The sequence below is a fragment of the Clarias gariepinus genome, chromosome 17, assembly GCF_024256425.1.
Source record: "Clarias gariepinus isolate MV-2021 ecotype Netherlands chromosome 17, CGAR_prim_01v2, whole genome shotgun sequence".
In the NCBI taxonomy this organism is placed as follows: Eukaryota; Metazoa; Chordata; class Actinopteri; order Siluriformes; family Clariidae; genus Clarias; species Clarias gariepinus.
The window spans coordinates 29,632,197-29,656,897 of record NC_071116.1 but is presented as its reverse complement, the minus strand read 5'-3'; the positions used below and the strand labels follow the sequence as shown (position 1 = coordinate 29,656,897).

The window sequence follows — 24,701 nt, the reverse complement described above, 5'->3', positions numbered from 1 at the left end:
TTCTGATTTTGCGCAATGTACATGCACGTTTTGAAAGAACATGTCATGTTTATTTACGACTTTAAAATCTTAAAATGCCTTTACGTGTTTGGATTTAAATTTAAGCAACAAAAAAAAAATCAAGAAGTTAAGTGAATGCATCTTTAAAGTAATAGAAAGTCTATATTGAGTATTTATATTTTTATTAAAATCCTCTGGGACACATTAAGGGCATGTCGTTGTGATATTAAACATTACGATCCTGCAGTATAACCGGTGGAAACAGCGGTAGCGCGCGCACACTCACGCTAACCTGATACCATGGCAGACTCCTGCAGTCGAGCAGGTGCGCCACGTCGGCCAATCAGAACAGACGTCGGGATCACGTGACCGGCACTGTGGTGGAAATGCAGGCAGCAGCCGGGACTCGGGAGAGAGAGAGAGCGAGCGCGCGCGCGGCGGTGAGACGGAGAGGAAGGGAAGCGACGAGCTGGAGGATTTATCTGCGCTCGGGGTGGGAAAGCAGCTCGTGCGAGGTAGGTGTAACCGTCTGTAAACGCTTATTAACGACCATGAGCGTCTCTGGGTTCAACTCGGTGTGTGTGTGTTAGAAAGAGAGAGAGAGAGAGATTTCTTTCTGCTATGATAAACAGGAGGCGCGTGCGCGTCCCTCGGCTCGGACATCATCATCATCATCATCAGTATCAGTGTGAGGTCTGTGCACTTCACCTCAGCGCACAGCTCCCGGCTCACACACACAGCTCACACACAGCTCGGGTTTCAGTGCGGATCAGAGCTGAAGTGTTGTCTCTGTGGCCGAGTCTCCGGCTGTTACACCGCAGGATCCCGTGTCTGTCCGAAGTGAATAGTGTTTTAGAGACAGGGCTGCCTTTAAAAGACTGAAACACAGCACTGCTGCTGTCAAGACACGCTTTAAACCTTTGTTTTCCTCAATAACAACTGCATAAAACTTTCAAATATCGAAACCTTCCTGGATTATAATGACACCTACGAACCGTCACGGACCTCTCATTAAACCTGAACACATTTACCTTACCGCCGCTGCTACTGCTGTTGTTTTTTTAAATATATATTTTAGTAGGAAGCGATTGTGATTACTGTGAGCGAGATCGTCATCAGTGTTGATGTCTTGGACATTTTCTCACACGCTACTCCGCGCATGCGTACTTACCCCCCTCGTTCGAGTCTCGTGCGTGCAGGTTATTAAATTCACATAGCAAACGTGCGCGCGCGCCAGTGGAGACGCTCCGACGCACCACAGGCATCTGTTATCGCTTATTTATTTATTTTTATAGGTAAAAACAAAGTTTATTTTATTTATTTTAACCTTAGTATACAACACGAATATCATCGTTTTCGGGTTTCGTCCTGCACAACAGATGAAAAATATCGCCGTGGACTTCTGTTAGCTTGTTGGCTAGCGGGTCAATTTCTGAGGTAAATTTTAGATTTTATTTTACCACAGTATAAGGCTGTCAATTTGTACACAGCACATTTAAACAACAGCTTTTGGTTTCGTTATAACTTGTTTTAATGGTATTTTCCTCGGGTTCTTTAGTTAAAATTACTTAATTTATGTAGAAAGCAGATCATTATCTGGTCGGTTTTTGTCCGTTGGGATTTATTTGTTTGGCGTGTTTCAGTCGCGCGACGGTTTCGTTGGCGGTGACGTCACGAGGACGATCCGGCAGGTGTCCATGGCTCCACTTCCGCACTTTCTCACTCTATAAACACCGCAGCTGTTTATTTAATCGTTTAATTGATTGACGTTAATCATATCCTAACCTGCGCGGTATTGTGTGTCACGTATGACTTACAGTAAATAAAAAGTTGTTTATTTATCCGGTGTGGAACTGATCCTGTGTCAGGTGGTTGTACGGTCCGCGTGTGGCTTTGTGTTTTGGTTTCATTTGACGCGTATTAATCGTTTGTCTTTGGGGAGCTTGTGGTTAAACACACACGTTTTTAACACACTCATGAAAGTTAAAAACGTCAAACGTCCTAAATTTTGATGCTCTAGTTCCAAGGTTGCAGTAATATTTACGTAGAGCTTACTTACTTCCTTGCATGCTTCCAAGTGCAAACTAATAAACAGATTTAATTTCAGGTTTAATTAACTAATTTATTATATTTATGTATTTGTCTATATGGAAAAACGATGATAGACTTGTAAAATTTGACATAGGTTAGTTAACCTCAGATGTTTCCACTGTTCCTCTTTTTTCTTCTTCTTGATTGTCTATGGGTTGCAGTATTAAGCAACAAATTTACCAAACTTGACAGTGCACGTCTCTCCATCCATTTCTGCATCGATTCTCTTTTTTTTCTTCCTTTTGTCTTAGTTACTATTTTTCCTTCAGCCATCTCTCCCTCTCTCTCATTTTATCACTCATCTGTCTCTCTTTTGTCTTGCTTCTCTAGTCTTCTTTGTCTTTGTTCTTTTTTCTCTCTGCCAAATTCTATTTTATTTCACACATTTATTTTTTTTGTGACTTGCTCTTCTTATGCCACTTGTCTTTCCACATCTTTCCAGCTTCTCTCTTTCTCTCTCTCTCTCTCTCTTTCTCTCTCTCTCTCTGTGTTCACTTTTGTGTTTGCGCTGTTTACGAATTTGTTTAGCACACAGACTGGAAATAGACTATGGGCAGATTGTGTATCCTCAGGTGAAATGTTGAAGATGTCTCCGTTTGCACAGGATGAATTCCACAGAGTGAGAGGAAGGAAGAGACAGATAAAAGAGAGCAAGAAAAAAAATGTCTGTTGATTCTGCTTCAGTTGGAAAACATTTCTTTCCAATTTGTAAATCCACGTCTCTGTCATCAGCTTTATTTTGCACTTGTCCTTCTTAGCTTCTGCTTAAGCATATTTACTGTTCTGTGGTTGGTTTAAAAGCCAGAAATCAATACAAGCACCATCTCAGGGTTCAGCTCAGATGTCCTGCTTTCCATTATGTTGGTGCAAGAAGGAGGATCCGATTCTGAATCAGCATAGTGTAAAATGCAGAGGTCACATGTTAAGGGCCGCATTCCACCCATTTTCTTCTCGATCACATACCTCTCTCCCCGTCATCAGCATTTAAGGCTTTGGACAAACTTTTTCCTACATCTAAGCTTACAGATAATGTCTAATTTTAAATCCTGTTGTTGTGCGAGACATTAGCGTTTTAGTGCGTCTTCAAACATGCACTTGTGTGTCCCATAATTTGATAAACGTATCTAATTTGTAGAAGTTTAATGTTAACGATTTTCAGCATTAACATGTTTTTGCAGCTTCAGTAGTCCAATTACAAATCCAATTTTAACAAGCACTTCTAAATGCACTTGTACGTCGGCTTAATTATTTTTAGTGCTGCTGATGGATTCTGTTTCAGAGCAATTTTCTGACGTTAACCATGGTGAGGGAGTATGGGAGAGTGCGCGGGGTGTGCACATAGAGCGACATTGAGGGAGAGAGGGTGTACAGATAAAGGGACATTTTTGGTGAAAAGACAGCACAAATTTCCGTCATTTTTATTAATTGAGTGTTTGAAGAGGTTTCTCTTTATCCCTTTCTCTTTCTTTCTTTTTCTCTCTTTCTGCTCCCTGCTGATCAGTGCTATTCCTGGCTCTCTCCTGGAGCTGATGATGAAAGTAAAGCCAGCAGCAGGAGCAGGTTTTTAGCTCCGCTTCCTGCTGCAAAACTCAGAAGCTGGCACTCTTCTTTTTCTCGCACTAGGCAGTTTTCACGCTCTGGATATTACCGATTATTATATTGTTACAATACATTATAAAGGATTGTACATATAAATAAATGCATGTCTCAAATGAAGCAAGAGTTTTAAAACAAATGATCATTGAGAGTGAAGCATATGCTCAAGGGCTTTAAAATTGTGTGTTTCTAAAAAATACAGAATAGCTTGTAATTGCTGCAACATGCCACTTTATTGTGGTGCTGTGTGTATGTGACTGTAACCCTCTTTAGAGGGGATTAAACTGATTAATGTTTTCATAGTCATTTCCTATTTTACTACAGATATCGTATTGTCCGGACATCTGTGTTTTTTTTTTTTTTTTTTTTTTTTGTCCTTCTCTTAGTCCTCCTCTGAGAATATTAAAAGCCTGCTTTTTTCCCAAGGTGATCATTGTAGTCTGTATATAGATGGTTTTCTGTGCAGATGTCACCTTACTTTAAAGAAAAAGCTGTTTGACTGAGTGCTGTGTTCAGTCTCATAGTTCATGGACAAATGATGATCCTACAGATAAAAAGTGGATGCTTTCAAATTTTAGGTTGATGAAAACTAAAATAACACCCAGCGCATTTTATCCACCTTCCACAGCACCTCTTTGACAGATTGGACGCCATGAGCATGTTCACATGACTCCGTGGTGTAATCGTGTGTATGTTAAAAATTCAACCTGTTAAAAGCGCTATGGTTATTTTAATGTGGGAGTCACAGTCAGGTCTGGTCCAAATAGAGCAGAAGCAAGTTAATTTATACCCTCCTTGGTTTTTGTTCCTCGGGTCTGTGAGTGGAGCTAACTCCTAATAGTCTGAGTGGTATATAGTGTTGGGAAAAAGAGTCGCCTTAAATGTCTCCTGTTGTACAGAAAAGTGGACCCGCCAGTCTGTATACACTCAAAGATGCAGTGTCAGAGATGTATTCTGAATAAAACACACACAGACGGTACACTGACCGAGTAACTGCGCCAGGCTAAATATAAAGAGCCTAGACAAGTAACTAAGAGGAATCGTGAACCGTCTGGTCGTGTTTGTATTGGATCCATTCACTCCGATGACAAGGGAAGCTTTGTTCTTGGGAAGGGAACGACCTCCTGGAGACCTCTCTGTGCCGAACAGTGCCACCACCTCGTTCGAGTGGAGGCAGACAGGGATCAAGTGCACTCTCAGATACTTTGAAGTTTCACATCAGCCCGTGCGTTGAGGCAGCAAGGCATGCGTCTCTTAGAGCGCAATGGAAAGTGCATGGTTCTGTTCTATATCAGCAGTATGCGTACTGTGTGTGTGTGTGTGTGTGTGTGTGTGTGTACAAGAGCCTGACAGCAAAGCAGCAGCAGCGGAAACGCATCCAGAGATGGGAAACTGGATCTAGAGCAGGCACAGGGCACGGATGGCCTTGTAAGGTATCTGAGACTCCAGAGACACACACGCACACGCTTACAAATACACAGTGTGCATGTATAAACATTAGAAATAACAAATTCCCCCATCAGTGCATGGATGAAGGAGAAGTAATCGTGCACACAGTGTGCATAGTGTACTTGAAAACTTGTCTGGTAGATAGAATGACTAGAAAATGCTCCCCCTTTCTATAGTGGTTGTGATGTCTGAAATTGTTTCCCCACAATATTTGCAGCTAAATTAAGAAAATGTTATCTTGTGAATCTTTTGACACACAATCCCAGACAATCAGCAAGAAAACACACAAAAAATAAATGTAGCATAAAAGATTCTTCAAAGGGCTATTTGTCTGATACAGCAGTTTACACTCTTAACCCTGTGTGACTTGGAGAGAGTTTGGAAAATGACCTGAGCACTTGATAGAAGTGAAACTGATGAAGTATGCATGATGTGGAGAAAAAAGATTAAATGTTAGTTTATACATTTTTTTAAATTTTTTTTTTTACTTGCTGCTGCAGTATCTCAGAATGTCAACTATATTGCCAATTTGATATCCAGGATCAGTTTTCATATGCTTGCAGGCTAAAAGGGGAAAATTATACCAAAAAGGAATACATTTGAACTGTTTGTGTGAGAATTAATTTGGAAAAGCTGAGGAGGGAATGTTTATGGAAAGAGAAATCTGATTGCATAAATGTTAATGTTGATGGTTTTTGCAATTTAATGTTCTTTTATAAAAGATGTCTGGGACTGAAAATGCTCCAGATAAAAAAAAAAATTCCAGTAATTTTTAAAGACTAAACATCTGTTTGGGAAACGATATCTGCTGATACAGTACTCAGTGTTTCAGATTCTGTATTGACATGAGAAAAGAAAAAGTTGCATGATGCAGTCTCGATACTTTTTAACAAGTAGTTTGTCAGTCATCCAGATTTAATCTGCAGGAACGTATGCGATCAGTATAGAAAGTATCACACAATAATTTACAGCTTGTTATCTCTAGATGTCATGTTGAGAAAACACAACACTGCGTTTGCGCCTGTTAAATTGCCCGTGAACTTGCACGTTTGCAAGACGTGGCAAAAAGAGGCTGTGGGTTGCTAATTAAACAGTGCTCTTATAACACTCTGCGCTGTCACGTCTCGCTCCCCGGCCTGCTTTAACAACCAGAACGCTGTGAAATTCTCCTTTACTTGTTTCAGAGTCGTGTATGACTTTATCCATGTGGAGAAGGAAATCACAAACCATCAGCTCTTTTAAATATACTAAATGCACACAGCACCATATTTAGAAAACTCCAACATAGACAAGGAGACACGTGCAATAAATCTCATCACGCGTTTATAAAAGGCAACTGAAAAGCAGTTTATTTGTAGCTATGGGAAGTGCGCTTTAAAAAGAATCCAGGATGGGGGGTTCAAGTGTGATAATTGCTTTTCAAGCTTGAAGCAGCAGCAGGAGTAACTCCCACTGAGTGCTCTCTCTCTCTCTCTCCTTCCTTCACTTCCTCTCTCTCTCCCTCCAACTCCTACATACAGTTAATGAAATGACCCTGTCTCATGTGCCTTGGCTTTATAGACGCCTACATGCTGAAGATGCTACGGGTGGAACACTCATCCAATTTGGATTAATACAGCGATTTGAAAGACAGATCAAAATGAACCATGAATGAGATTTTTAAACTGATGTGTAAATGAGTATAGACTAGCTGATTTGCTTTTCATAACTCACAAATTACTGATGAAAAAAATGTAACTTTAATTCTAAACACAGTCGGTCACTTATTGTTAAAATGTTTTGTGACTGTGGTAATGTGAAATATAAAATTGTTGCATTATGAACCTAAAATTGTGTTTGAGCAGATACCACCAAAATCTGATCTGTGCTTTAAAAACAAATCTTATTGTTGAGAAGCTGATCATATCTTGTTGTGTGAGCTCTTCACCCAGTAATACATTCCCTTTGAGTAAAATCCCTCATCCTGCATGGCACATCTGATCCTGAAATACAGGTTTTAACTTTTATTAAAAGCTCTGTTGATGTTTGACATGCATCCCTAGTGGCAGCTTGTTAGCCTGGTACAGCTTTCTGATTTTACAGTAGTTGTTCTTACATTTGTTCATTTTGCAAAGAATTTTGTTTTTCTTTGCAAATTGTTTAAATGTTGGAGTGCTGGAGTTTTCTTATTTCTATGATTTGTGTACAGAGAGATTTGTCTTGATTGCTCGGACTATTAATGTTCCACTGTCTTCTCAAGTCAGACAAGAAATAGTTAGACACCATCAAATAGCAACACTCTTGAGAGCAAACTTCAGGTCATGCTGTTGGTTCTTAAGAAACGTTGAGTAAACTTAGTTGCTTAACAGATAAACAGTACCACAAAGGGTTAAACATTCTCGAATTCCTGTCTGCTGTTTTAGGATGTGTTAGCATAGACTGCTTTGCATAATGATATCTACTTCCTGCTCTAAACGTTTTAAGAGAAATATTTGTTTAGACATTTCTTTTCTTTTCCAATTTAAACCTAAATACTACACAAGTGGAAACAGAAAGACACAATGCCTTTAATGTCTGTGTTATGATCTGCATTGAGAGGGATAATGGAGCTGCCCACGAAGCAATAATACTTCTAGCAGTTTGAAACTTAACTCGCTCATTTATGCCAGCAGCTTGGAAGTGTCTGGATGTTAGTTCTTGTCCTCAGCGCACCGTCCCCACGCACTGCTCATCGAGACGGCCTGAACGTCCCTCAAGGGTTCCTCTGGAGGCTGGAGAGGTAGATTTGTTTATGCAAAATCATGAACAGGGTGAAACCAGTACATCCTCCTCTGCTTTCACACAGTCTGCCTAAAAATATTATCCACATTTTCACACTCACAACTTTCTCAGTTTTTCCTCTCTCTTTCTCACACACACACACACACACACACACACACACACACACACACACACACACACACACACACACGTGCGTGCATTATTTTTCAGATACTGTTAATTTTAATTTTTTTAAGGCAAAACTTTATAATGCATTAAAATGCAAATGCTATGTAAAGACAAAATCCTGCACAAAGACTTTACGGCTTCAGTGTTTGCATATCGATGTGGTTTGTCATTATCAGAATATAAAACGAGTGTCTTATCACAATTTTTTAAATATATTTTTTTATAATGTGGAGATGTATAGTACACTAAAATAATAGTTAGCATTTTGATCTCAATACAAGTGTCACACAGAGAAACTTTAAACATGCCTTCTAGTCTTGAACAAATTATTGTGTTTTGGATTGAGGGTCAGTATATCGCTATGCTCCCAACGCTCCTACACATTCTGCTATATCATAATGAGCCTTAGTTGTGTGTGCTTATAGAGTCATAGCTCAGCTTTCAAGCAGCTGAACATCCAAGTGCATGTGAGGTCATGTGTCATGGCAGTCCTTGCTAATACTAGCTGTAGTTGAATCCTCCTCCCTTCTTCCAGCTGCAGTTTTAAAGCTCTGATCAGCTCCACGCTGGTCCCCATGTCATCCTGGTCAGACCAATGTCAGGCGCGTGTGTTGATTTCCAGTGACTTGACTCGTATCGAATGTCCCAATTAATCCCTATTTGGCCTTCTTGTTAAAGTGTCTGTAATTGCTTCTATAGATATTCAATTAAAGTGTGCAAGACCAAGCACATCCCTATCAGATGGAGTGTGTAATTTAATAAAGGTTTCCTGGACTTGCAATGGACTGCGCCATCTCCCCAATGCTAAGAGAGTGATGTATAGAGCAAGAACAAGAGAATGGAATATAGGCTTGTCACCTCATTGCCCTGGAGGGAATTGGCTAATTGCAGCAGGTCGCCTTTATAGTTACTGTTATGAAAGGTAAAAGAATGACGTATTGGGTTTTGGTCTGTAAACAAGGACTGGGAATATTGATGAAGATGGGCGAGGGTTTTTTGCGTTTATCCATGGGTTCACTGTGCTGAAACTCTGATAAGCATCACCCAGCTTTTAGCACCTAGCCGTTATAGGGCAGATATCACTCAATAATTTACTGCTGATTATCTGTCAAAAAATTAAAACACTTTATCTCGGCCCGTTAAATTGGCCGTGAATTTGTGCGTGTCTGGAGAAGCCAGGGCAGACGGTCGCTAATTAAAGCATGAAATGCCCATCACCCCTAGAGACGTGTGTCGGCGTCATGTGACTTTCTATTGTTTGTAGCCCTATTTAGAAGTTATTAAGCTGGCTTTATGCTGCAGAAGCGTATAGCATAGGATTACACAGAACTCACAGGACGAATAAAGATACGGTCTTAGTAAAACTTGAAGGAGACCATGAATTTCTGTGACGACCCTTTACAGTTCTGTCACAATAGGATAAAAAGGGATGCAGAATGAAAACCAGTAAAGAATGAATTACGACTTTCTAGTATCTTTAGCTAATTAAAATGGTATTAAAGCGTTTATCATTAACATGATACTTTTAATAAGCCTTAAACCTTTGTGTCCTTCATCATGATAGTGATGATACAGAGTTGCTGATCTTAATGGTGTTAGTCGATTGTTCTATTTCTGTTTAAATTTTCTGTTTAGTTCCTTTGTCTACGATTGTCAATTTCAGTACTCAAGCAATGAAGAGCAGCATTTTTTTTTTTTATTGTCTAGGAGTGTCAGCAAAAGAGGAGTCGTTATTGTACACCAGATTAAAGCACATCAAAAATACATAAAGTCACTTGAAAAAAAGACTGAGTCCAGATATCGTGAATCCAGCTGTAGTGGAACACCAGCAGTTCTGACGAGAGTGAATTAATGTTTTTCCGTGCTCAGTGACTGAGAGCATCGCTGCTTGTTCTTTCTCTGCACTATGCACTGTTTACTCTGATAAAGTTGCTTCTGCATTTAGCGTTTTCAGCTCCTTTATATTTTTTGCCCGCTCATCCTCAAATATATTTTTGCAATGCGTATGGTTGGTTTTAAAATGTATTTATGAAAAATTCTTGCTTGCCGCTCTTTTTTTTTATATTTCTCCTCTAGTCTATTTATTTTGTGCATTTACAAATTAATGTGCTGGTGAAGTAAGAGAGAGAAAAAAAACTCTTGCTGTTTAGCTAACCGTGCGAACAGACTGCCTTCACTATCAGGTCAACAGTTGCATTGGAGGGGGAGCCACAGATCGAGTATTCTGAAAGAGAAGCCATGGTTCAGTTAGCATCTCTCCATGGGGTGTGCACAAACAGGAACTAATGTTTTTATTTCCACCGGATGCTTTCTTTGAAACAGCCCCATGTTTGGAAAATAAATGCAGATCTGAAAATGAAAACAGCAATGATGTGATAATGGTGTTGATCTGGGACGGGTTTTTCCTCCTCGCTTATTTTGGTTGTGTTTTTGTTTTTAAGAACATGTTTAGAGATTTCAGGTAGTCAAGAAAAGATAAGTCTTTTCAAACTAGTAGCTCAGTAGTGCATAAGAAGGAAGAAGAAAAAGAGTAAAAAAGAAAAGGAGGATAATTTGGGCTCAGATTCATGGCACGTTGAGGTTGGTGGAGCTACTGTCCTACACCATCCTCTGTGCTGCCATTGTACTGTCCTCTATCTCTATCACACAGAAAACAACAGATGGGCTGAAGTGGGGCAGGGGGTCCTGAGGTCTTGCACACGTGTATATACTAATCCCTGGAGTGAGAGATGGAGATGAGTGAAGGGGGAGGGAAAGTAGAATAAAGGGCAAAAGGAGAGGAAGATGTTAAGAAAATTGAGTTATTGAGAGAAATCTAGGAAAGCGAATGAAAAGACAGATAGTGAGGTTATAGTGGTGTGTGTGTGCGCACAGCAGGTTGATCTGACCTTAGATGCCTCTAGTGTAATTCATGAATCCATATCTTTATACTACTTTTTAGATAAAACTCTCATTCAAAAAAAAAACAACCTTTCTCTGCTTTTCTTTACCGTCACGTCCCCACCTCACGTCTTCGTACTTCAAGTAACAGCACATTTGACTCTGTGGCAAATAAGAAATGGATTACTTGGTGATTGCGCGGTGACCGCTTCCTAAAAAAAAAACAAAAAGTGTAGAGTTAGGGTTAGGAACAAATTCTACAGCAGGAGAAGTGAAGAGCTTCACTTCAACACATTGGCTATTAAACATTCATAAGTCTAATTCATAATGTCATTATTGGATAACTGCTATGGAGTCAGTGAGATTATGGTGTGTGTGTGTGTTCGTGTGTGTGTGAGGGAAAGAGATGCAGATAGGAAGGAAAGAAATCGATACAGAGAGAAAAACGCCATATAAGACCGGGACAGGACAGAAAGGGCAAGACTTGGGTACAGGGTAGAGATACAGTGGAAGGACAGAAGTTTAGAGAAAGAGGGATGAAATTAGACAGAGAAAATTAGGGAATGAGTTGGAGCTAGAGAGAAAGAGATGATGGGAGGGCACATGGAGAAGTGGGACAAGAAAATAAATGGAAAAAGATAGATAGATATATAATGTGTATGTGTGTGTGTGTGTATGTATATATATATATATATATATATATATATATATAAAATAAAGAGAGAGAGGGGGCTGATGTCTCTCTTTGATTATCCTAACCAGGAGCCAAACTATTAATGGCAATGCTTACACTAGTTAATACGAGGTCTGTTATCTGATGTTTGATTGATATCTGGTTAACTGGCTACTTATTCATTAAAATGCAGTGCTTTTTCAAATGTTTTTCTATACAGTTCTGTGTGAAAGTCTTGACCCCCTTTATTTCTTTATTAAATGAAATAATAAAAATGTTTGTCATAAAGTGTTTTACTGCGACAGGATGCAAAGTGCCTAAAGGTACAATTTAAAAACTGGGCTTTTATGTAACAGCCTCAGCAGCAACCTCATTTCCCTTCTCGTTAATTTCTACCATAAAATTTTTACCATTTTTTTTGAGAACCCTGGATCTAGAACATTAATCATACACCAGTTTAACCCAGGCATGTCTGATTAAGGCTGTGGATAACAAGGAGACGATTGCATATCAGCTAACACTCGCATACGCCATTATTTTATGATTGTTTTACTTTAAGCTTGTGTTTGTGGTGTTGGATGTGTGATTATTTATTAGCATGTCAAGCTGCTTTATTTGTGTGGGCATGTGTAGCTTGCGGAAGATGATAAATCAGAGTGTTATGTGTTGGGAGCGAGCTGTGCACCTGTCTGACTCGTCCAGACCACATTTCACATTCTCACATTCTTGTCGTCACTGCTCAAGTGTCTACAAAACGCTGACTCTCACCTCAATGACTGCTCAAGTCTCAGTTCTGTGACTCTGCTGCATTATGGTCTTACCGGTATCGGTTTAAACACGTGCATTTAACACACACCCACACACAGACACACACACACACCCTGCCCTTGTTGTGTAGCCAGGCTTTCCTCTCGTCTCTGCCCCTCCCCAGGGCAGGGCGTCACTAAGCCCTTGCATTATGCCTGGTAATTGAAAATCACCATGTTCCAAGGACGAATATCACTCTCCTCAATTTTGTCATTAAATCCATGGGGATTTTTGCATACGTGCACATGCACACAAATACACACACACGCACGCACAAACACAAGGTTTTGGGCCAAGGTGAAAAGAGACACTGAAGTACAGAACAGGTGCCAGGAGCTGAAAAAGACTCCTGACTGATGATTCGTGTGCGCTTGCGTGTGTGTGTGTGTGCGCACGCAGTCAGGACAGGTTTCACAGTACGAGTACTTCATAAATATTTTTATTTTCTGCTGCAATTTTTATGCACTTTTTACAAGTTAATGTGTCCCATTTATGGTCTCAAACATATATTTATTATTTTTAAATATTTTCCCAAACACTTTTTGAATCCTTTATGTTGATAAGTAATATGTAATGAGTTTTCATGCTACTGAAGTGTCTCCCTGAGATGATGATGATGGCAGCAATGATGATGAGGAGGTATCTGCTAGATAGATTGCAGCAATTCTTTCTGATTGCTTTTGGGTGCTGGGGATTAGCGTGCGTGGTTAGCCTTCGCTGCAGTAAATCATTGTGCTACGGAGCTGTGAACGCCAGGAACGAGCCAGCCGTTGAGTCTCCTCCAGGTTTTCAGCGTAGTTGCATCATGGTACTGGATAACTGGTTAGCTATTACTATTTCTGCCCCCTCTCTCTCTTTGTCTGTCTGTCTTTGTCTCTCTGCATTTCCTATTTACAGAACATGGCCCAAGCATTGAACTTCACTTTACCCTTAAGACCAATTAACATGCTGACAAGCCGCGTGCGAGCTCCACTAGATCTTTAGCTGTCCTGTTCTGGAAAGTACTAGTCTCATTCCGGGAGTGGACATGTTAACGTGTTAATCATGTGACACGTTGTGTCTTTATAACATTATTATATCGCAGTGCTAAATATTTTATGATTCATGATGTATAGGATTCTGAACAGTTTCTCACCAGTACAGGATGTATGTAAAAAAAAAAAAAGTTAAAAAAAATGTGTACGAAATTTTACCATTACATCATTAAGTAAAATTTTTTTTTAATGTATAGTTTTATGACTATCTAAAAAAAAAAAAGCACATTGTGTTGTCATGACCACATCGATATTGGATCGCTTTATCGCCAAGATTTAATTTACGCCCTCTATACAAATTTAGCTGTTCGTTACAAAGAAATAAAGCTTGACTGACTGTTGCAAGTGTCCTTGATAAATGTTGATCTGTTAATAAAGCTAGTGTGAAGTTGAGCAACTGCTATAACACACTCTACACATGTTGTATGTAGTGTAGAAACTACTGTAGGATGTGCCTTTTTTTTTTTTTCAATTGAACAGATGTTAAATATACAAAAGTGACCACCACATAGGACACGGGTAATTCGTTTTTGGTTGGCGTAAAGGGGTTAATGGTGCAATTCTCTCTTTTTTTAATTTTATTTATTTGTTCCGTCCTCATTCATGCCTGTGGTGAAAAGAGAGAAGGAATGAGATATGCGAATAAGTGAAATAAGTGTGTGTGCGTGTATGTGTGTGTGTGAGAAGTATCCTCCAGCAGAGATAAGCTGCACTCTGCTCTGTCGCTGCAGTGATACAACTGGCTGCCTCTCACTGGCACTCTGGGGGATTGGCTGACCCACTTTGCTTTCAGCTCAAGTTATTTTTGCATATTAGCACAACGGTGGGACTGCGGGTGGATAGTAGCTCATCTGACGCTTCATCATCTGTTCTTGGCTCTCTAGCAGTAGCAGGGGTGTGGCTCTTCTAACGGGGGTGTAGCTGTCTCTGCAGAGGTGTGGCTATACGGGTGTGACTCTTAAAACAGATGTGGATATATAACGAGCCTGATCATGTTCAAGGTTCAGAGAGAGGAGATATTCAGCTGTAAACATTATCAAGTCTGATATTTCACTGTAAATATATCCAATCCTTATCTCCTTTAGCATCTTGCTTATAAGCGCACACGAACACACACACAAGTAGGTGTGTGCGCATTCAGCAGTGTTTGCAGTCTCCTGAGATGCGGATGAGCCAGATTGCAGGAGCTGACCTGCTTACACTCACAACTATCACTGCTGCATTAAACACACTGTATTTACCTTATAGACTTCCCACAGTGCATTGCGCTAAAATTAATGTACATTTTATTTAAGCTACAGGACCTGAGTTGATTTAGGAATGAAGAGAGAACAAGCTTGGACCACCACAGGCAACATTTTACATTTTGGAGTTCACTGCTAGTCTACTGAATTGTCTGTACCCCGATGAAGCACTAATGTCAGTGATACCCCTCAATTCATGCTGTCCTCAGGAAGGTTACGTTATTATATTATTATACTCCATGTTTTTTACTTGATGCCCAGGATAGAGGGAGGTGTCCATGTTGGAATCAGTCCGACTGCACTGAATGATTGGACATCTCTGAGTGGAGCTGATGAACTGCTCAGGTTTCTGTTCTAAGTTTTACTGTGGCTTTACAAGTCTGTCCTTGGGCCACACTGACTCATTATGACCTGCTAATTAGAAGCATTGACAGTCACGGCTCTTTGCTTATTGTGTGTGTGTGTGTATGATGTACAACTTCTAGCAGTTGATTAGACTTGCCTTTCTTCATCTTGTGTAGCAGGGCTCTCGGGGAAACGTTAAGTGACCTCGCGCACGCGCGCACACACACACACACACACACACACACACACACACACACACACAGAGCTACAACACTGCTTTTCAGGGTTGTTTCCGATCTCACTGTTCCCTAAAGACCCGTTTCCATGGTGACCGCAGGAGCACAAGTGAGGGGGAACGGGACGTGTCCCAGATTGAGGTACAAGTGATGGTTTGTGAAAAAGACGTCGGTTGTGCTTTTCATTTCCAGCCACTCCGTTACTCTGAGCAGATTCTGTGACAAATGTTTTAAGGATTCGTAATGATTGTCAAGTCGAAGAAGTCTCTTTTGTAGAACATTCGTCTGCAAGGATTGAATCTCATGTTTGAATAGAAATTCAGGTGATAAGAATTAGATTTGGCACAATGGTGTAGTGGTTGTAGTGTCGCCTTGCACCTCCAGGGTCTGGGTTTGATTCCCGGCCAGGCTCGATTCCCGACTGTGTGTGCATAGTTTGCATGTTCTTCCCGTGCTTGGTGGTCCAAAGATATGCAGGTTAGGCTAATTGGCGTTCCCACATTGCCCATAGTGTGTGTGTGTGTGTGTGTGTGCCTTGCGATGGATTGGCACCCTGTCCAGGGTGTACCCTGGCCCGTGCACTAAGCCTCCTGGCATAGGTTCCAGGTCCCTGTGCACCTGAATACAGGATAAAGCGGTATAGAAGATAAGTGAGGTGAAAATTTGATTTGAAAGTGTGTGTAAAATAAAGCCATTTCTTGATGTGACATACAAACTTTTCTGAGTGGGCGTGGCAACGTGCTGTAGTAATTAAAAAGCCTCACAGTTATAAGGAGTGAGTCATGAGTCAATAATTTCGGGAGAAAATGTCGAGCAGTGCTATCGTGTGCCTTCTTACTGTATCAGATATTAGTATTAGATAGTACAGCGATTGCTATAGAGATTTTAAAGGAGACAGATCGCACTGATGATGTCGCGTCCAAACAGTAATTTACTTCTGTTCTCAGGTCTGATTGGTTCCCATATCTGATTCAAACCATGCATGAGTACACTGTATCGTTCTTGAGATCTCCTTAAGCAGACTTGGGCACGATTCCCGAGCACGAAATAATTGTATTCTCACTGATCAAAATGACCCTGACTTAGGTGTCAAGTGTTATGATGTCAAATGATAAATTTCTCAAATTCGGAATGGCTTCCTCCAAACTTCATACTTCTCACTTAAGACGAGACACAAGATTGAGACACATCAAATTAGAAGTGTCAATAATTCTGAAATGAGTCCAAGTCGATACTAAACGCATCTTGAGGTGAGACCCGAGTCTTACTAGAGCCCTGATTTTTTTTTTTTTTTTTTTTTTTTTTTAATAAAAAAAAAAATCAGTGCTGCAGTGTTCCTGCCAAGCTGACCCACTTTAGTTCATGAAATCTCTCAGGCTACTTTCTCAGCTATAGATAGATCTTGTTCTGACCCGCCTTTTCAGGAAAAAAAAAAAAAAAATGTCTAAGGTAAATATTTAGGTCTAACATGACAAATTCGAAGAGGAAGGCGCGGTGCCCTCAGTCGTAGACATTGCCGCGTATTGGCGAGGCAGCAGGCGGTGTCACTTTTTTTTTTTTTTTTTTTTTCCGATCTTGAGGTCATGTTTGTAAGAGATTAACAGGAGGCTCTTTGTGAGTAAGCGGCTGGAAGCCACTCACTGCCTGACCTGCTGTGATTGGTTAACTGTCATAGTGTTAAGCTCAATTCATGAAGAGCTCAGGAGAAGTTAATCTTTTTTTTTTTTTTTTTTTTTTATCTCACAGAGGAAAAGCAAACACTTCAGCTAATCTCTCTGCACCGCTACCGGGCTGTTCGCTGTTTATTGGGGTATAATAACTTCATTTGGTGTGTCCAACTGAAAGTCTTGAACACTCTGATTGTAATTAGAAACCTCTAGAAAAATGTCAGATACAGTTGTGTTAATTATTCCATCTTACCACATTGCTTACTTCTGCTTCCTTTCTCTCTGTACACCTATTTATTTATTCATCTTTAATGTGTTTAATGTGACGAATGTTGCGTCGTCATAATGTTAGCTTCATTAAAAATCCTTTAGCGTCTGAGTACGTACTGTTACAGTCTTTAGTGCGTTAGAGTCTAAGAAGCCCTATTTGGATGGGATCAAACTGACAAGGCATCCTGATTGCTGTATTGTTTCTGTCTGTTTTTCTCTGTTCTTTTTTGAGATTATTACAGACCAACATTTTTTTTAAATAACTCTGATCACTTTGGTATGAATCTTTGAAAAGTATGAATGTTTGGTTTTTCATATTTAATAGGAAAAGATGTTTGATTTCAGATTTTTCTAAAAAACAGATGCTTAACTGTGTAGAATAGTCGCTGGATCTTTGAAATGATCCAGTATCTCTGTCTGGTCTCAGATTGTTCAGACGCCATGTTTGTAATGTGGCATGTTCTTGACAGACATGACATAAGTATACAATTTCATAGAAAAAAACAGGCTGCTAGAAACCTGGTCGTGCTCTATTGATTTTTATTGTGAGAGTTCCATCACTAAAAGGAGGAGACGTGCTGTTTTTGCTGCTAAACTAATCAAACTGCAGTAGAGCTTCAGACGATGCTGCTGTTCAGTGACCGATACAAACTGTTTCCTACCAACAGTCTCCTGTTCCAGCACTGTCTCAAATAAAGCATTTCTCAGAATAATAGTGAGGCTGAACGCTTTTTTTTTTTTTAAGCTACGTGAATGTTTTCATTGTAGATGATGGACCGTTTTCTTCTTTCTCCAAACAGCTTAACTTCAGTACTCAGAAAGAACTTTGAGTCTATTTACCCCAATTATTCTGAGCACAAAGCCTACCATTGAACAGCGAAAAAAAGTCAGTCCTAAAAAAAGTCAGCTCTGAAAACACCAACTGTCCTACTGCCCCTCAATTACACATTCAGCTTGTAGCCGGCGATGTTTTCACCCTGTGCAGACGTGGCCGGTGTCGAGCCCGAGCGCTCCTCATGGCGCTGTCACGTCTCAGGGGAGCAGAAACGCTTTGCTCATTAGCAAGGCTGTAAATCTTGGACTGCTCTGAATATTTTGGTCATTCGCGAGGCAGCAAGTAACGACGCATGCAATGTAGCTCCGAGTCTTCGCCCAGCACTTCACAGCTCGTGCAGCTCGTTAACAAATAGCAATGTGTTCCTCAAGATTGTTATTTTTAGTTTGGAGTGTGTGGAGCACAGGGAAACAGGTTTACAGGTGTTAAACACTTCACACCCCTCTTTTTAAGCTTTTAACTTTTACAGTGATATTTAAATGCATCAGGAATAAAAAAAGCAGCAAATATGCTGTATGATATATATACTCAGCAACAAAAGAAACGTCCTCTGACTTTTAACTGTTTTTACTTTCAGTAAACTTAATGTGTAAATATTTGTATGAACACTAAAAGAGTCGACACCATAAGACATAAACTAAAAATGTTTCACAATGTGTCCCTGAATGAAGGGAGGCTCAAAATCAAAAGTACCAGTCAGTATCTGGTGTGGCCACCAGCTGCTTGAAGTACCGCAATGCATCTCCTCCTCATGGACTGCCTATTGCGGACAGTCTGAGCACTGATGGAGGGATTGTGTGTTCCTGGTGTGACTCAGGCAGTTGTTGTGGCCGTCCTGTACCTGTCACGCAGGTGTGATATTCGGATGTACCGATCCTGTGCGGGTGTTGTTACACGTGGTCTTCCACCGCGAGGATGATCAGTTGTCCTTCCTGTCTCCCTGTAGCGCCGTCTTAGGCGTCTCACGGTGCGGACATGCCGATTTATCGCCCTAGCCACATCAGCGGTCCTCATGCCTCCCTGCAGCATGCCTAATGCACGTTCACGCAGATGAGCAGGGACCCTGGGCATCTTTCTTTGGGTGTTTTTCACAGTCGGTAGACAAGTCTCTTTAGTGTCCTGCTTTTTTAGAACTGTGACCTTAAATGCCTACTTTCTGTAAGCTGTTAAGGTCTAAACGACCATTCCACAGGTGCATGTTAATTAATTGATTATGGTTAATTGAACATGCATGGAAAACATTGTTTAAACCCTTTACAATGAAGATCTGTGAAGGGACGTTTCTTTTCCTTTTTTTGCTGAGTATATAAACTTTGTTAAAGTCAGTGACCCGGGATCAAACTTGAGATGTAAAAGACTGCTCTCTGAAAGAGAGAGGGTTCGGCTTTAGTATCATGTTGAATTTACACATACACCTCGTCTTAATGTAACTGATAAACAGAACTGAATAAACGTTTAATTCATAGTTTATCTTTTGTTACTTTTTATACCACAGCGCAGATGAGTGCTAAAATCTGATTGGTCACAAGGTCTGTGTTCACATTAAACATTTATGTACGAGGTCTCCAGTGCCGGTGCTTTGACAAGCTGTTTAGTGTAGTTTCTTAGATATCGTACTGATTTTGTGGCTTTTTTGCTCATCATTTGCATTTTCCCTTTTAATTTAACCACACTTTCGATCTTTGCACAGTTCCCTTTTTTAATCGTTTATTTACTGTACACTGACGAACACATCTGGAGCTGAAGCTTCTGGTGTTAATTGGGTATTTTTCTTTCCCCAGTCAGACAGCATGTCAGCTTAAAGTACTGTCACTAGTATCGCTGTAATCAAACTCAGGATTTAAAGGGATACACAGAGGATGTGAGACCAGATTAAATTTTGTTTCAGTTTCAGGTTCCAGGTGTGTATACGCACATGTGCATTTGTGATAGGGTGCTGCTGAATAGCACAGCGCACATGCTGATGATATTGGTGGAACGTGGTGTTAATTGCAGTATCCGGTGGCGCTACATTTCTTGCAAATGCACCTAAAAACACGCCTGACTTTATCATGTCTTCTTACTTCCTTTTTAGATATGTGTTCTCTCTTTCTTCTTCCCTTTTTCAGTGTGATAGTTTTTTATTTCTTGCACATATTTGTTTATTTTTTCTGTCTTTTTTTTCTCTTCTGTCTGTTATAAGTACTGTATTGAAAATGAGGTGGGATTATATTAGCAGTTATCTAATGGTGATGGCTGTGGTGGTGGTGCTAATTGTGGGAGTTGCTGTGTTGAAACCGGTGTTTATTGCAGAGTAAAGTGTTCAATATGCCACTCAGAACTCATCCACGTGTGGCTCATTTTAGAATTAGTTTTGTTTTTATCATTGTGTTGTGTTGAGCCATACAATTTGATTATTATTATTCTGGACCACTAGGTGAACAATTTCAAATTTTAATCCTTTAATTTTGATGACGAACCAAACCCCTTTAGCGTCTGTTGTATTTTAAGCAGCTGTATATGTGTACAGTACAACCTTGGATTGTAAATAACTTTGGAGTAACCTGTAAGTGTTTTGCAGACGAGCAAAATTTATATAATTATAAAATAATAATTTTAACTTGATAATTAAGCGAGGGCTTGAAATACAAGTACTGTAGAATGTATACACTTTGTCTGCTGGCCGACACATGAGCACAACTGAGCCAATGGTCCTCTCGCGCACGCAGTGGGATTGTGAGTAAGCATCTACCATGCTTAGTCTCAGTGCGCCTGCATCACTCGTGTAGTTAATATCCTTGCACGTGTACTGTTCCTTATAACATTGTGAACCTGTGTGTGCACACGTAAAGCATTTTGTGTCCAAATGTGGTAAGTGTTGTTTAGTATTGCAACAACAGCCTTCGGGAAGAGAACTGTTAAAAAAAGCTGTAGTAGTGCGGGAGATTATGTTCAACTCCACATTTTCGCAAAATCCTCAAAAGAAGGCAAAAGCATTAAAGAGGTCATTAGAGAGGTTCCTTGTTAAGGTGCACAAAAAGAAGATAATTCCAGTAACCAGACAGAGACTCTGTCAGAGAGCAGAGATTCTGTTAGTGCGTGCATGTGTGAAAGTCCCCCCTCCACCTTCTTCTTTCGTCTTTTCAAAAGTAAATTGCAGGTTAATTTGTTTTATTTTTACTTTATATTTTGCATTAATCATTTTTATATGTATATTTTTGGGTTGTGGAATAAATCATGGATCACGGATTTGGTAAAATTCACTTTAATATATTTGAGTGTTTTGGATTACAGGCGTGCTTCCAGAATTAATTATGCTCGCAATTCAAGGTTTAACTGCATTTATAACAAGATGTTTATTATGAATGTATTTTTCAATGTCACATTTATTTTTAAAACTTGGTCTTGTCATGTCAACGCTTCTCTTGCTGTCTGACGTCTGCCTGAAAAGTCAGAATTACTGATATAACCTTAGAGATCAGGAAAACACTCAATGGTAGTTTGTGCGTTTCCTATTTTGTCTGAAATTATTTCCAGAGTGTTGACAGAAACGTGAGAAACGTGCAGTTTACAAGAAATACCTGTCAAGATTACCTGATACACCTGTGAATAGCTTTCAGTGCATTTCAGGGCCGGGGGGAAAAACCCCCAATCAACAGCAGCAGCTACCTTCAGGGGTAGTACACTACATTCGAAATGAAAAATAGCCAGTGGCCTTGTGTTAGGAATATAAATTCTTAATATTAGCACTAGAAGGAGGGCATGCTTAGTGTCAGTAAGGCTCCTACCTGCAAATTTCATGTTCTGTATGCTACTAAGTTGGTGCTGCCACTGTGCGTGTTTTAGGAATTAGTGCTCATGATGAGTTTTAAATTATAGTAAAACACATCTGATAAGTAAAATTCATCTCACTGTATTTTGTATTGCGGTATTCTAAATAGCAAACATCTCTTTTATGCACGTTTTGTTGTTGTTGTTTTTCTCCATGTGTTTACAAATGTTTTCTTTTTAATTTCTTTGTCTGTCTGCTTTCTTTTATTTTCTTTTTGAATGAAATCCTTTCCCAGTTGACCAGGCTGTTAAAGGTTTTTAGAGATTGTGTTTTAAAAATTTTATTTTAGGAGGAAAAAAAAAAGGTAGTATATGTGGAGAATTGAGTAATTTATACCATTGGGGCATAAAGTACCATAGGCTGTGAAAAAAATGTAAAGAAAACAAGGATAAGATATGGTGTGACATTTATATTTTTTATTGATCAGTGCGCTGGATTTTATCCTATAAAATATCTTCTGCACAAGCTATAGTTTTAAAGTAGAATATCATTGATCGCAGTGCTGGTGTAGTTCGGTTTAGTGCTGCATGATCGATGTATAGTCAAATCAATATCCCTCTTCTTTCAGTTTCTTTTTGAGGTTGCTCCTGTAAGATTGAAAACTCCTCATGCTTCTCGTAGATATATAGAAATTTCTTCCTTGCATGCCATTACGTCACTTCTTTGATCCTTCCACGTTTCTCAGTCCACCTGCTTTCCTATTTGGAGGATTATAGAAGGCTCGCGGCTCGAGAACGCAGGTGCAGCGATACAAATTAATTTTCATATCGCAGAGATTAGAGACGCAACACCGTCACAGAAATCCATTTTCATAGCCTTATTTATTTATCATCAATCAGGGGCTGGTCTAAACTCTACCACTATAGCCCTTGCCTCCTGACGTCCCAGTCGATTCCATCACTTCAGGGGATAACTAGATGGAAAATTAATTATTGGAAAAAGCTGTTCAGAAGTAAGGGCACGAGATCTGTAGTAATGAGTCGAGCTGCAGCTGAAATGACAAACAAACATGAGTGTAAGCGTGTGTGTATGCTTGAGTCGGGATGATGAGAGTTGGATGAATTTTCTTTCTCACGTCTGCTGTGCTGCGTCTTCATCTTAAGCCTGCTTTCAGGGAGGAATTATTTATTTATTTATTCATTCATTTATTTATTTATTTATTTATTTATTTATTAAAACATACATTAAGATATTATGTAGCTGTTCAAAAAAACATATTCTCCTTAGCTTCTATTTGAGATACTGATGATGGTATAGTTCTGATTCTCTCTAACACAACATTTACACTAGATGAAATTAATAACACTGATTATTCAATTCAATTTTATTTGTATAGCGCTTTTAACAATTGGCATTGTCCAAAAGCAGCTTTACACAATCAAAAAAATTACTTAAGTTTGTATGGAATTTGAATGTGTACGAATCAAAATGGTCAGATAGTCCCTGTTATCAATTGTTAACTGCTGTGATAGGATGATGGGTCATCTGGACCAAGCGTTATCTATGGCTTAGGGGACCAAAGACTTTCCCATCATGGTGGCAGACACCGCAGCACACCCCCAAGGGTCTTGTGGAGTCATGCCCGAGAGGCCTGAACTGCCCTAGCAGCACAAGGAGCACCAACAAAATATTGGGCTTATTTTTTTGCATTTTAATTTTATATATATATATATATATATATTTTTTTTTTTTTACATTTTGCTACAGTTGATTACACTGTTTTCACTAATCAAAACAGAGCTACAGTCATGGCCAAAATTTTTTAGACTGAGCTAATTTTTATAAAGTCTGCTGTTTCAATGATTTTAGGTCCTTTTGTCAAATGTTACTATGGCATACTAAAGTATAAATTCAAGAAAAAAAAAAGAATTTGTGGGTTTTTGTTTTCCCACATTTCTCTTAGGGATTGACCAAGTTCTCAGTGGGATTAAAGTCTGGGGAGTTCAGTTCAGAAGAGCTTTATTTGCATGAAAGAGTTTCTTTGCTGGCCTTCTTAAAATCTTTGAGGGTGAGCGCTACTATCAGTCTTGTGTCATGCCAACAGTAAAGCATCCTGTGACCATTCATGTGTGAGGTTGTTTCTCAATCAAGAAAGTGGGGCTCACAGTTTTGCCTAAAAACACAAAAAATTATACAAAAACATCCTCAGAGAGCAACTTCTCCTATACGTCCAATAACAGTTTGGTGATGAACAATGCCTTTTCCAGCATGATGGAGCTTCTCGCCATAAGGCAAAAGTGATAACTAAGTGACTCGGGGAACAAAACATTAAATGTTGTTTTAAAAGTCTATGTTCAGAAAACTCCTCAGACTCTAACACGATTGAGAACGTGTGGTCAATCCTGAACACAAAATGAGCAATCAGGGTAGAGGTGGGAAAATTATTAATTAACATCCAAGGAAAAATAAAGAAGCAATGCTAAACCTTGCGTACTGTACTAAACTGTCGTGTGTGTGTACTAAATGTTCTTAAAGGTGCTCTTAAGCCCTATTCGGACAGGACTGCCATGTCTGTCTTTCTCTCACCCGTCCTCTGTAAAAATTCCAGCGCAAATTACCTACTGTTTTTCAGCAAACTCTGCGGTCCTCTGAGAAATCTAATCCTGTCTTAACGCGAACGTCTGTGATTGGCGAAATTTTTTTTTTCCAAAACGGGTTTTCTTTTGTGTTTTGGTCAACGTTAACTACCTTTCTCTAGTGCGCCGGTATTCAAGTTTGCACACCAATAATGTCTTGTGCAACGCCCGCATGTAAAACACAGACACTCTTACCTTCGTAATAAGCACGGAGATGTTAGTCTCGTCCGAATGCATACATGAAAAGACAGACGTCGTC

General features: G+C 39.7%; 1 protein-coding gene across 4 annotated transcripts in view; it reads left to right on the top strand.

The window, feature by feature from the left end:
- Positions 1-399: 399 nt before the first annotated feature.
- The window catches only part of strbp (spermatid perinuclear RNA binding protein), an 84,391-nt gene continuing 60,089 nt past the window's right edge, over positions 400-24,701 (top strand). For 3 of the 4 annotated variants that reach the window (XM_053516122.1, XM_053516124.1, XM_053516119.1), the window contains exon 1: positions 400-515. The gene's annotated coding sequence lies outside the window, so the exon portion shown is untranslated. Of the gene's footprint in view, positions 516-1,233; positions 1,438-24,701 lie in introns of those variants that run through there. The other variant, XM_053516120.1, reaches the window with a different exon arrangement.